At 40.9% G+C, this 13,292-nt stretch overlaps 1 long non-coding RNA gene across 22 annotated transcripts; it reads left to right on the top strand.

The window, feature by feature from the left end:
* Window positions 1–767: 767 nt before the first annotated feature.
* On the top strand, window positions 768–7,632 carry LOC125531000. 22 transcript variants are annotated; one of them, XR_007293077.1, is made up of 11 exons: window positions 770–1,074; window positions 1,162–1,337; window positions 1,730–1,877; window positions 2,223–2,359; window positions 2,489–3,841; window positions 3,947–4,032; window positions 4,956–5,138; window positions 5,602–5,708; window positions 6,280–6,435; window positions 6,952–7,024; window positions 7,139–7,632. It is a non-coding gene; the product is annotated as an uncharacterized LOC125531000 (long non-coding RNA). The 22 variants fall into 22 exon arrangements; XR_007293075.1 differs by lacking the exons at window positions 6,280–6,435; window positions 6,952–7,024; window positions 7,139–7,632 and adding an exon at window positions 5,827–6,091 and having other exon boundaries at window positions 776–1,074; window positions 2,489–3,023; window positions 3,397–3,452; window positions 3,603–3,841; XR_007293083.1 differs by lacking the exons at window positions 6,280–6,435; window positions 6,952–7,024; window positions 7,139–7,632 and adding an exon at window positions 5,827–6,091 and having other exon boundaries at window positions 776–1,074; window positions 2,489–3,023; window positions 3,397–3,452; window positions 3,688–3,841.
* Window positions 7,633–13,292: the final 5,660 nt, after the last annotated feature.

Genomic DNA, 13,292 nt, shown 5'->3' on the forward strand with positions numbered 1-13,292 from the left:
GATACATATTTTCATGCCTACTTTTTTCATCCATATTTATTTATTTATTTTACACATAGGAAACATTTTTATTATACATATTTGACATTTTTTAGATATATGTTTTGATTGTAATTTTTTCATACAGATTGTACATTTTATTTATACATAAGAAACATTTTTCTTATATATGTTCTTCAAAATTCAAGTACATGATTAATATTTTCTTTGAACATATGTTTTGTCAAATTTCGTTCATTAATATTGTACATTTTTCCTATACATAAGGAATATTTTTACACACATTCAATGTTTTTCAAATGCATGATTAACATTTTTTATATATGTTCAATATTTTTCATATACATACATGATTATAACTTTTTAATATATACTCACTCGCCGTGACCAAGACATAGAATTGAGGAGAATTTTAAAAGAAAATACCCTTCACTAATTACATACTCCCTCTGTTATATTATGGGACGGGGAGGTAGTTAGCAACTTAATTAGCGGCTACTAAATAACTAGTGTAAGGCAACTGAATCTCGCTGCCCCATAATAAAATCAATCAGTGGGATGAGAATGTGTATGCAATCAGGCAGAGATATTCCTTTTCACTACATTTTTATTGACGACTACGTATTAATCTTTATTTTTAATAAAGTAGTTGATAGTCTTCCCTGATCAATTTTCGTTCTATTAGAGACGGTTTATTTTCGTGTTCGATCCCACCTCCATAAATTAAAAAACTGGTGCCTCCATACTCCAGTCCCCTCGCACGCCTCGCACTCCCATGCCTCAACGAAAAAGAACCAGCGAAAAAACCTACGAAATAAAACCTACGAAGAAAAACAATGAAAAAAAAGCAGGCGACTCGCACGCACGAGCGAGAGTGCCCTCGAGCGAGGCCTCCAGATTTCGCCGCCGCTCTCGCACTTGCCGTCGCCGATGCCTGCGCTACCTCGACGGAAGCCATCGCAAATCCATCCCTTCGCCGCCGCCCTCGCGCTCGCATCAAGGATCGAGGACTCCAGAGTGCCCTAAATCCCTGCGCTACCTCCGTTCGTCGCCGCCGATCTCGTCGCTACGTCGGTGAGAAATATTTGTCGCCGCGGAACCCCTTGCCATCGTGGATCCCTTTTCAAACGCCGATCCGCTTACTCCTGCTTGTGGCCCCAGCTCGCCACGGGCAGGGATCGGCGTCTCGCCGGCGTGGAGCGTGGCAGGGGAGAGAAGGGTGGGTAAGATCGGCGGGGCAGAGTTCATCCGGAAGGACGGCGCGGTGGACGACATGTACGGATACCTCAACTACCTGTCCCTCGAGTATGACTCGTCTCGGACACCAATCCTGCTTGGTATGAATTTTTGGCTCTTTCCTTCCTTCTCTCCGTTTAAAACTAGAAAGGTTGTGATGCAAAAATTCGATTTGTTGCTACCTGTATTCAGGCTGATCTGCTATGGCTGCGGTTCCTTGTGGCAGAGTTCTCTATATTCCAATTAATTTGAAAGCAGATGATAAACTCTGATCTGCTTGTCCATTTATACTATATCCCAGATCTCATTTGTGCCTAGAATATGAGCTTCTTCACGGCAATTTCAAAGTTACATGTACCCTAGTAAGCCAATCAAAATCTGCACCATATTAGTCTGATGCTTTCTTACCCGCTCATCCTGAATTAGTAGGCATTTTCCAATAGGATCAGCTTTGTTGAAAAAACTCACTTGTATTTTCCATGTTTATTTGCAGGGTATTTTCAAGGTCCATGCTTCAAATATAAATAAGATTTTGTCCTTCTATCTGAAACTTGATCTTCTGCTTATGTTTGCATTTGCTATCGATGATGTGAATTTGAGCAAATACCCCACAACGTTTTCACTGAGTTTGGATAGCATATGTAAGTTTTTTTATACAATGTTTTGTGATCGAATATGTGTTTTCCCAATCTTTATTAGATGTAATGGAATGCTTGATTATGATGGCATTTTATTTTATTTTTTCCCAATCTTCCTGGTGCGAAGCAACAAATTTGGATAAAAAACATTATTTGTTTAGAAACATATTTAAGTTTATCTGTAGATATTAATATTAGCTTGAAATTTGAACAAGAAATAGTTTCTTAATACGTATTTTAAATTTGCAATACACTTGTATGTACACTGCCACTAACGGTGCTCTTGATCATGTCAAATATAAGTACTTATGGTGCATGCCTTAATCATTGGAATGGAATGAATACCAGTTTATGTAGGTTGGTGAGAAGCGAGGCCGACTCATATTTGATGAAGAATGATGTGCAACCAGTAAGAAGATTAGGATGGGTATTCCAGTAATCCCGTGGATTAGTCTCTATAGTTGTTAGCAGCCTATAAAGCAGAGGTATCTGTGGCTAAATAAATAAAAATTCATGACTTACTATTTCACAATATTAGTTTCCACTATAGTGATGCTGACTAAATCATGCTACTTCTCATTATTGCTTTGTCTCTGTTTATTGCTCGGTAGCAGGGTATTCCCATTTAGAATATGTTCGTGTGCATCCACGGCCCCGCCCTCTCTGAATTGGGGAATTTCGACCTCCTCTGGCACGCATGCACCCACGTACTGGAGCTCATGATGGAGCAGCACTAAGGCTGATGCTGAGGGGGCACATATGGACAGCGCCGCCTTGCGTCTCAGCAACTCTATGGCTCGCACCTTGATTCGTTCGCTGACCTCCTCTGGCGCGCATGCACCCACGTACTAGAGCTTATGAATGAGCAGCACTAAGGCTGATGCTGAGGGGACACATATGGACAGCGCTGCCTCGCGTCTCAGCAGCTCTATGGCTCGCACCTTGATTTGTTCGTTGCCACACGCCTCAACTGCTTGGCGACGCGCACGATTGGTGGAGCCACCTGCCACATGACTTCGCAGTTCGCGCCTATTTTGGTTCTTAAGGTTCATGGCCATGATTTTTTTTTGGAATGCAAAATTTGGTGCGAGTTCATATGAATCACACAATGCTTCGCATAAGTTGGTGCAGATTTAATCGGGAACTTTGGTAATACAAATCCCCCTCCATTGCCTCTTTTCATAGTCAGTCATCGTTTCTATTTCGATTTTGGTAGCTATGCCTATCCTTGTTATAGATCATAAGGTTGTCATCTTCACAGATCATGATATATAAGTGATGCAAAATGCAGACGACCCACAATCTATCTGAAACTATTTATCTACAGTTGTGTTCTTTTTGGGGTATCTGAACATGTCCTAAAGATTTTGAAGAAATGGATAGCCAAAACGGTGGTGTCTTTGGCCAGATGATTTGACCATCATCTATGATCTGGAAGAAGAACCTCTCACACAAACATGTATATTTATTTGTGAATCCAATCATAACCAGAATGTATTTGACCTTTTACATTTTCCGACAGAAAGTATGAGCACCTAAATTTCTTGGAATTCAGTAGCTCATGTCTTGGATACATAGGTATTCCAGTCACTCTAAATTTCTGTATGTTTTCGCATATAATTGTCAACTTTTGTACTGCGCATGCTCCCTTATCTGTCTTCTCCATGTTCTCCGGCTGGAATATAATTTGAGAAGAGACTAAAAGTCTGTTTTCTCCATGTGTACCAGCTCTGGAAGATAATTTGGGGAAGAGACTAGAAGTCAACAAAATGTGTATTGTGATTCTGGTCTAAGAACATTTTTTCTTGTATAGCATGTCTTGGATGAGAAAGGTCGTGAGAACTTCAATGAATACTTCAGCACTGCCAACAGATGCTGACAAAGATGAAAAAACATGAGGTTGCTGACAACATTGAGTGTGACTTGCTTTTGGTGCTACTGCTACTGAAGACAAGCTCCAGAAAAAGGTATGCATTTTATGAGTTTTTCTGGTTTATTCATTTTATTCAAATGCATTCTAATTAATATTAAATAGTTATATTTCATTTGTGTGCATGTGCTTTTAAATTCAGGTACTAGAATGCATTGAAAAGCTCCCACAAGCAGGAATTAAGTTCTGTGTGCTGACTGTGACAAAATGGATAGCTATCAATATTGGGTAAGTATTATATTTTCACATGGAAGGGATCTTTCTTGTAAAACTGGTTTCTAGAAATCTAGGCTAGCTATTTATTTTTCTCATTCATGTTCTTGTTCAACTTAGACAATAAATTATTATGCAGATAATCATCATCCCGGAAGCACTTGCACCACTGCCTTGAGAAAAACAGAGTGAAATAATCTATTGCCGAGTTGAACAGATGATCAAACTGCCTTTATATTTAAAATTATCGCCTATGTAATTTTTTTGGATGAGTATATTTACAACAACCATTCATAAATTTTACAAAAAGGAGTTCAACACAACAAACATCCACATTTGGAATTCTACTCTATGTAGTCAAAACCTTAATAATTACTTCTTAGTGGTTGATCTCGGCATGGGAGAGGGAGGGAGGGACGGTCTTTTAGTTTTACCATTGAAAAAGTTTATTTTTCTTGACCACCATAAAAAGGTTAGCGATCTTACATTTTGACATTTTTTTGCAAACCATGTGGATGGAATTTATTTCGTCATAGGACATACCTGTAAATATTGTGAAAGTTTACATGAGAGGTAGGGTACTTAAAATGGTAAAAGTGATTGCTATTTTTTCAATAGCTTCAGAAGAACACGTAGGTTTTTTCATGTTTGCAAATCATACATGGGATTTATTTCTTGAGGATATTTGTTTTGCGAAAACATGGGATACTTTTTTCTTCTGACTACTATTCTGATTTATGAATGATGGTTTTAAATAAATCAAATTGCCATAGCAGATCGGTAGTTAATATTTATGTAGCTTCAAGCTTTCTTTTCTTGTGCCTGATGATCGTAGTTGTTTGTGCAGCTTCAAGGTTTATTTTCTTTTGCTTGATGATAGCAAGGTTGAGTAGATTATTGCCACACCCTGATATGGACGGTCGTCCTTGTATTTTCAGGTTCTTGATTTTTTTTGATCGAATCACTGGATGTTTCCCTGGTTGGTCTTATGGTGAGGATCAGATAGTTCTCTTTGATGATGATGGCACCAACACAGAAGATGCAGCTTGCGGATCCCACGGCAGGACTCGGATGATGACGATGAACCTGACTACCTATTGCAATCTGAACACCTAAAGAAGGTTCCTATACTCCTCCATATTGGTTAACATTTGCATTGTTTCACCGTCGTTAAGTTATTTGTGTTATTTTTCAACCAAGCTATTACCAAGTTATGTTGCATCTGTGTTGCTAATTTCGTCTTTGTTAATTGGGATGATGCATATGGTAAATTGGCCATTGGTAGGATGCTGTAGCTAAAGTTCTAGCTGTTAAATTTTTATTTTTATTTGTAGTTTGCAACTACTTTTTTGGTATTCCAATTTTCACTTATGTAGTTTTTAGAGATTCGCACTGAACACTTCTTTTTCAGTTCATTTCTTGTCTTGAATGAGTTCTTTTGTATGTATTCTTCTCATTTTCGGTCCAGAAACTAACATCTGGACAACAATTGATATTATTAACCATATAAGTTGTGTGATTGAATCAAGTTGCACAAGAAAATCACAATTTCCTGCTGATGTTGAGGTTCCTGGACTGCTGCAGTTCTTGTTCTACGGTGACAACGTCAGGCGCAAGGCGGTGGTGGAGACATGCGCGGACGAGCACGTGCAGAAGCGAACGGTGCTCCACGGCTGCTGCTGTGTCATCGGGTAATAAGTCCGTATACAACTTTACTTCTACATGAGTTCTCTGCTTCTTGCACATGTGCTCTTCCTGACTAACGTACACACACTAAGTAGTTTTTTTCATTTGGGGTTTCCTTCACAGGATGAATCCCAGGGCTCTCAAGTTGTCGAGGTATTTCTGCCTATGTTGTGTACATCTTAGCAATGTGTATGTGTAGTCTCCAAGGGTAAGAACTATATTGCCCGGTCCAGTCACGTGGTGTGTATTGGTGTTTGGAATTCAGGCATGTACTCGTTCATACTGAAATTGAACTCTGAAAGAACTGATCATGTTGTACGGTGTTGTCTCTAGGCCTACCAGTTCTGGCAGTTTTCATGCAAGGAAAATAACAGAGAATTTCCTTGAATTTGGTCAAAGTTTCATTTGTTTTGTCATATGAAGATGGCCTGACGCCTAAGAAGTCACATGGGAGATAAGGCTATCCCTGGATTTGAACTCTGTAGCCAAACATTTATATTAAGTTCGGTGTATTGAAATATTGGCTGCAATTTTCAGTGCCGAGGGATTGAGTTTCACTTTAACTTTTACTAACAGATATTAGGTGAGAGTGCGGAAGAAATAAAGGTTGCATATGACATGCACGAGAGGAAATCAGAGATGGCTCGGCGATCCCAAGGCAACATCGATATGCAGCATATAGCCAGGACGTCTGGGGTAGTATCAGAAACGACCGCGTAAAGGGCCTAAACAGTAAGCAAAAAATCTGCTTGTCAAACAAGCATACATAATCATGTTCTATATGAGTTTTTGGATTAGTAACCTGTCATGTGCAATTAAGAAAATAGCAGCAACAATGGTAAAAAGATTAAGAGAAAATATGTTTTTGCAATTGGGACAATCATGTCAAATACTGAGAAAATCTGGTTGCGCAATCGGGATATGATCAGGTCAAAAATAATATTAACAATATGTAGTGCTTAGTTTATTTTTATATTTGGAGACCCTTGAAAAGAATAGAAAAGAAATGATTAGATGTTTCCATGCTAGATCTATTTTATTTGTTTCACTACTGCAACAGTAACATGGAATGAATAGCAAAGAGTATGAGCAAATTTGATTTACAGAAACCGGCAAAAAAGATCTTGAATTAGGGAAGTAATAATGCTTAATTTATTTTTATATTTGGAAACCCTTGAAAACAATAGAAAAGAAATGATTAGATGTTAACACCCTAGATCCATTTTATTCGTTTCACTATTGCAACAGTAACATGGAATGAGCAAGAAAGAGTATGACGCTGCGTTTGGATGTCTCCATTGGTGCCCAGGAAATGGATTTGGTAATCATGTGACATCAATACAGCTGTTTGGCTGGACACTGAATTCGTATTGGAAATGAAAAACCATTTCAGACCTATTTTGGCTACCACGTAAGTCTCCCTTGCATGTTTCAGAGGGCTACCCCTTCGAATTGGACTGAAATGGCCAACCTCCCGCAAAACGTACCTGTTCGAGCCCGCTACCAGAAAATAAAAGAGAGAAAGGAGCGAGAGGGCGACCTCGCGATGACCTAGCAGGTAGCGGGCGGGTGGCCGCGGCGACCTAGGAGGTGGGTGGCGGCGGCGACCACCATGGAGTCCGACGGCGTCAAGGATGCTCTCCTCCCCGGTCCTTTCCCTCTTTCCCAACTCCTCTTCTCCGCCCCACCGAGCCACACCCCGCCATGGAGGTCGGCGGCGGCCCAGGACCGGCGCGCTCCGCTCCCATATGCCACTCCGTGTTGTCCTTCCCGGCCACCATGCCCCGCCCTCCTCGGCCACGCCCCACCATCCTCTGCCCCTCTTCTGCTCCATGACCGAAAGAGCTGCTGCTCCTCTTCTGCTACATGGCTGAAGGAGATGCATTGCTAGAATATTTGTTATTTTACTGCTATTTCATTTAATTATAGTCGCATGTTCCGCTCCCATATGCCACTCCGTGTTGTCCTTCCCGGCCACCATGCCCCGCCCTCCTCGGCCACGCCCCACCATCCTCTGCCCCTCTTCTGCTCCATGACCGAAAGAGCTGCTGCTCCTCTTCTGCTACATGGCTGAAGGAGATGCATTGCTAGAATATTTGTTATTTTACTGCTATTTCATTTAATTATAGTCGCATGTGATCAGATTTCATTTTTGAGTCATCTAGAACATGGTATAATTTTCATGGTAATATAGCTATGCAATTCCAAAGTTTGTCATCCAAACATGATTTGGTATTGAAACCTCAAAGGCATTTCAAGGAGCAATTCAGTGGACAACCAAACATGCGATTTTATATTCGTGCCATTTCAGTTTCCTCACTGGTTTGAAACCAGCAAATTTGATAAGTAATAGATTTTCTGTTGTAGGTTTGTTTTTCCTTTTGCGGAGTTGCAATAGTAACATGCAATTGTAGGCTACTAGATGGAACAATCATGAAAGAGTAGGAGCTAACTTTATTTTGAAAATAGGAAGGTTAGATTTTGCAATAGTATAGCATGCCAACATATTTTTTATAATAGGAATGGTAGCATTTTTCATAACAGTAGTAATTCCAGATTTGTTAACTTGCGGATCAAGTGGGTAGGCTTCTAAAAAGGCAGTTGACTAAAGATGAGCAAAGGGTTGTGTACGCTTAGAAAGGATGTCTTGGAGAGTGTTGAATGATGGAGGGACAAAGTAGGTGTCGGCTTTGGCTTGTGTTCCTCTTGAGACTGTGCAACCCAACTTGGAAAGAAGGCAAGAAGGTGGTGGCATACAAGACATCAAGAGCAAGAAACCGATGATTTGTGAATGGAAGAGGATCAGATTTAGTTCCAATGTCAGAAACCGAAGATCTCTTACACAATAGTTTTTGTGTAAGAGAAATTACCGTCGACAACCAGAGTATGATCTTGATAGCTTGAAACAAGGTAGACTATCTCATGACCTTGATTTGTATTAGAGTGTGTATGTGTATGTATAAGTGTAAAACATATTCATACTATTTATCACCTGTAGTCATTGTTGTGCATTACATCTTTAAATTGCCACCTTTATTGTCTTCATCTGACGATGGCCTGTTGGTTTAGTATAAAGTTAGTACAAAGTTGAGTCACTTATTTTGGTACGGAGGAAGTACTTTACATAGTTGGCTTATATTGAAGACCACAATAGAGTTGGAGGTTGACCGGCTATTGTGGGATAAAAGGATAACAAAAATGCCTATGTATCCTAGAGAGGTGAGGGTGAAAAATATACATCTTATGGGAGGTGGGAGTAGGTGCAAGTTGCTCTCGGATGAACATTTCGATGCATAGTTTTCTTTTTGTAAGGAAACACATCAGCATGTCATAAGAGTGAGGTTGAGAATGACCGGGAATAATTTCTCTACATTAGCAAATGTGAAAAAATGTATTTCATTAGAGATGGCTTTGCATCAAATTGCATAAGCGAGCGATTCATATATTGTTTTCATCAAGTTGTATAATTTTTGGGTTAGGTAGAAGGGTAAATGCATTGATTGGTTGCTTTAAGAGTTAATAATATACTTTTTTAGTTAGGATAGAAGGGTAAATGCATTGGTTGGTTGCTTCAAGAGTTACAGACACGGCGGCATATCAATTGCATGCATAACAACGGACATCATATTTTTATTTCATGGTAATGCACAACATTCAACCGTATGTTACAACGTGGGTGTCAGAGACGCACGCCTCCCCCCCCCCCCCCCCCCCCCCCCCCCTCTTGATGGCAGTGGTGGGTCGGCACGAACACTGGGGAGGCGATCAGGGCAGAGAGCAAGGCGATTGGTGGGGGGATTCCTCCTTGAGGGGCACCATGATGAAGGTAAGGTGGGCGTCATCTGATTTTAAAGGGGAGGGCTCGAGTGAAAAATGCCCTACTGTAGCGGAAAATCGAGCGGGAAGGAGAGGGTCTGGCAGGAAAAGGTCAGGGCGCGTTGGGTGGTGGGTTTTTGTGTTTGGACCGCGTGTTTGAGATAACATGACTCATAGTTTGGACAACCACATTTCTTACCCACATATGGCTAGATTTGGAGGAGTCCGGACTATCCAGACGATTGAATTTTAGGGAGCCTGTTGGGTGCCCTTTTGATGTTCGAACATGCCCAAACGTACGAGGAAGAAACGAGGTTCGACTTTGAAGACGACCTTAATCATTAGTTTGATTCATTTATATGCATTATAGCCCGTAGCAACGCACGGGCATCCTACTAGTTTTTATGAAAGTCATGTACGGGATGGTTTAAGGGCGTACACGGAAAAGTGAGAGGAAAAGAAAAGTACACCTTACATTGTGTAATTTTTGGGAAATATAAATATACATTACATAAAGGAACAGAGGGAGTATATTTTTTGATGCCTACTTTTATCTAGACACTATGTACATATTTGTACACATTCGAAATATTTTTTTTGGGTTCATGTTTAGCACTTCTTTTCTATAAATGTTTTTAGGTCTACTATTTCATACACATTCTACTTTTTGCGTACACATAAAAAAATCACAATTTGAATTAATGTTCAAATATTTTTATTTTCCGTATCTTTTCTTTTTATAGGTTATTAGTTTTCCTTTTTTCGAAAAAGTATTCCAAATCTTCAAAATTTGTTCACTTTTGTTAAAACAAAATTGAAAATTTTAAAAATCCTCTTATTTTAGGATTATTTTTCAAAAGTTTAAAAAATGTTCGTGTTTTCAAAATGTGTTTGGAATTTCAAAATATGTTCCTATTTTAAAATTTTGTTCACGGATCCAAGTTTTTTCAAAAAGTTGTTGACGCTTTCAAATTTCAAAATATGATTTTGCTAGCGATGCTCTTAGCGCGTTGCAGCCTTCGTTGATACAGCAATCCCACATGTCATGTTTTTTTCCTTGTGGAAACTGATGGGCCCATTTGGCCACATTATCGGGCCACAATGGGCCTCAGCCCGTCAATGCTCAAATCATGCACTTTCCCTCGTCTCTGCAAGGCTGTCTTCAATGTGTGAGCTTTCTGTACCGCTGGTATAAGCTCTCAATACACGAGAAAATAATTGCAAGGCTGTCATCAATGTGCTTGATGTTCTAGACGAAGATCGCTTTCTCTCTGCTTATGAGTATGTCTCCAGCAAGTTCTCATCAAAATTCTTCATCGTACAATAGAGAAAAGGCTGGCTACTGGGTGTAGTATGGCATGGTGCGAACTGCACTAGAGGGAGATGAAAAATCTCGCTAATTTCATGCCTTGCCTTGGCCCAGTTGAGACACAACAAAATCACGGCCCTTATAGTAGACGGAGTAGATTTTTTTCTCACATGATGCGAAAATTTCAATCCTGACCAATTTCTACTCAAACTTACTAGGGTCCTCTTTCACCCCTTCCTAAGACTTCTCTGTGCAAGATCTATACCCATCACAAATTCCACAGCTAAGATCTCTGAATGACCCCTTCCTGGGCAAAGAAATATTTGATGCCTTCTTCTCCATGTACGTGAATGCTAGCCCCGCCAGATGGCTTTGGGCTTGGTTTTCACAAAAGCTTTTAGCCCTTGTTAAAAGAGAATTTGCGAGATTTATTTCTTGACTTCTACCACAATCATGCAGGCATCTCATGCATTAACAGGGCGATTGTCATTGTATCCCAAAAACTCAGATGCCACAACACCCGGTGCCTTTTGACCCATCTCGCTACAAAATTGCCCCATCAAAGGGCTAGCAAAGCTCCTGGCCAAATTCTAAAACCTCGCTACTAGTTCATGCTTACCAGACAGGCTTCCTCTCAGATAGAAACATTTCTCTACGCGGATGACATCCTACACCGTGCATGCACAAAAGCACCCAGTATGAGTTTTCGTATTGTCACATCTTACAACACTTGCTTGTCACTTTCTACCCTAAAAGAACCAGTATGAAATCGAGTGAAAACATGGAAATGTTATTTTATTTGGTCATGGGATACACATGATCCAATGCAGTTGCATTTCCAACTTTGCAGGAACTCTAGAAAACTGCAATCGCACACCCACAACTAGCAAGAGAAAGAAACTTTTTGAAAATTTCTGAGTAGTTGGGGTTCTGATTGCCTAAGTCGTGTGGCGCTATGGCTTGCTTGCAGGCAGTGGATGTTGAGGCGATGGCCGCAGAAGGTGGTGAGGGTGGGTTGTGCATGGCACACCAGCTTGGTGGATGTCGGGGTGGCGGCCCGCGTTGTGTTGACCGCCTTGGTGTTAGGTGGTTTGAACGGTGCAGTGTTCTTGCGGCCCGCTATCTTCACCTTCAGTGCTGGGGCGGCCTTGACCTACTCCCCCCATAGCGGTTTGGGGGTTTCTCTCTCCTTCACCAGCAGTGGGGTTCTGTGGTGTGATGGTGCGGTACCCCTTTGCGTTCATTTGGTGCGACGATGAGTTTGGGGTTGCCTGTGTCTTGGTTCCCTCGCTCCTACAGCCGGTGGGGGACTTTCTACTCCAATTTTCCCTAATAATCTGAAAACTCTCGTCTTCTATATGAATAGACAGATCTCCTGTCGATTTCTCAGAAAAAGAAACTCTTCGATACTTCTTAGGCATATCTCTACGGCAAGTGGTACATTTCACTAGCCCCCATACAAATTATCAAAGTAACTACAGATGCATTAGCACTAAAAGTAAGAAAATGCAATCTTGGGAAATTTAACACAGGGGTTTATCCTCCTAGCTCACTAAATGGTATTTTTCTAATTCCATCCTCCTCTCACCAGTACTCGTTAGTATTACGCGTATCACAGTGTGGGGGGATTTTGCAACTATATACAATAATTTGTGGTCTAGGCCGAATGTCAGAATTATGATTCTACCCAAAATCATCAGAACAGAAATGGTTTCAGTGACCCGCGGTAACCTAAACCTAACAACTAGAGTAACTTATTATCCCAGCAAGCAATCTGTGTAGTGACTAGTGAGAGATGACGAGTAAACGGAAACTTTACGACGTTCCTTGTGCTTTGGTTATCACGCTCCGCGTTCCTGAAGATCGTCAAGCAAGGAGTGGGCCTGTCATCGCTCTTCGACCTCCGGGACCTCTTCCCATCGTCGCGGCTAGTTCGGCTTCTGCCGCGCAGCAGTAGGGCGGAGCGGCAGCGTCAAGAAATGTTCAGGCTCATGGACAACATCCTTAAGACCCACGAGGAGAGGAGGATGGGTAGAGATGGAGACGACGAACAGGACATGGTCGATGTGTTGTTGAGGATCCAGAAAGAAGGCAACATGCGAGTTTCCCTAACCGACGGAGTCATAAGGGCACTGCTCATAGTACTATCGATCTTAAAACCAAAGTTTCAAATAACGGGCTATGATAAAGGGAAATTTTACGGTGCATTATAATACACCAGAGCACATGTATTATATGGTCGATCTAACTGATGAGAATAATTGGTCCTTTTTAAGCCCAACGGTATTTTCGACCTAATTTTTTTAACCTTTAATCGGCCCAATTTGGTCCAGGGGTATTATCATTCTAAATTTTTCGATTAAATTAATTGCATTAATAAAGCACTTCATTATAAAGGTCTCATCATCGTGCGTACTCTTTTGAATTTCGGTTCGAGCGGTTCGTCCTCTCTCCTCCTCTCGAG

This window comes from Triticum urartu, unplaced genomic scaffold (genome assembly GCF_003073215.2).
Source record: "Triticum urartu cultivar G1812 unplaced genomic scaffold, Tu2.1 TuUngrouped_contig_6710, whole genome shotgun sequence".
Lineage (NCBI taxonomy): Eukaryota > Viridiplantae > Streptophyta > Magnoliopsida > Poales > Poaceae > Triticum > Triticum urartu.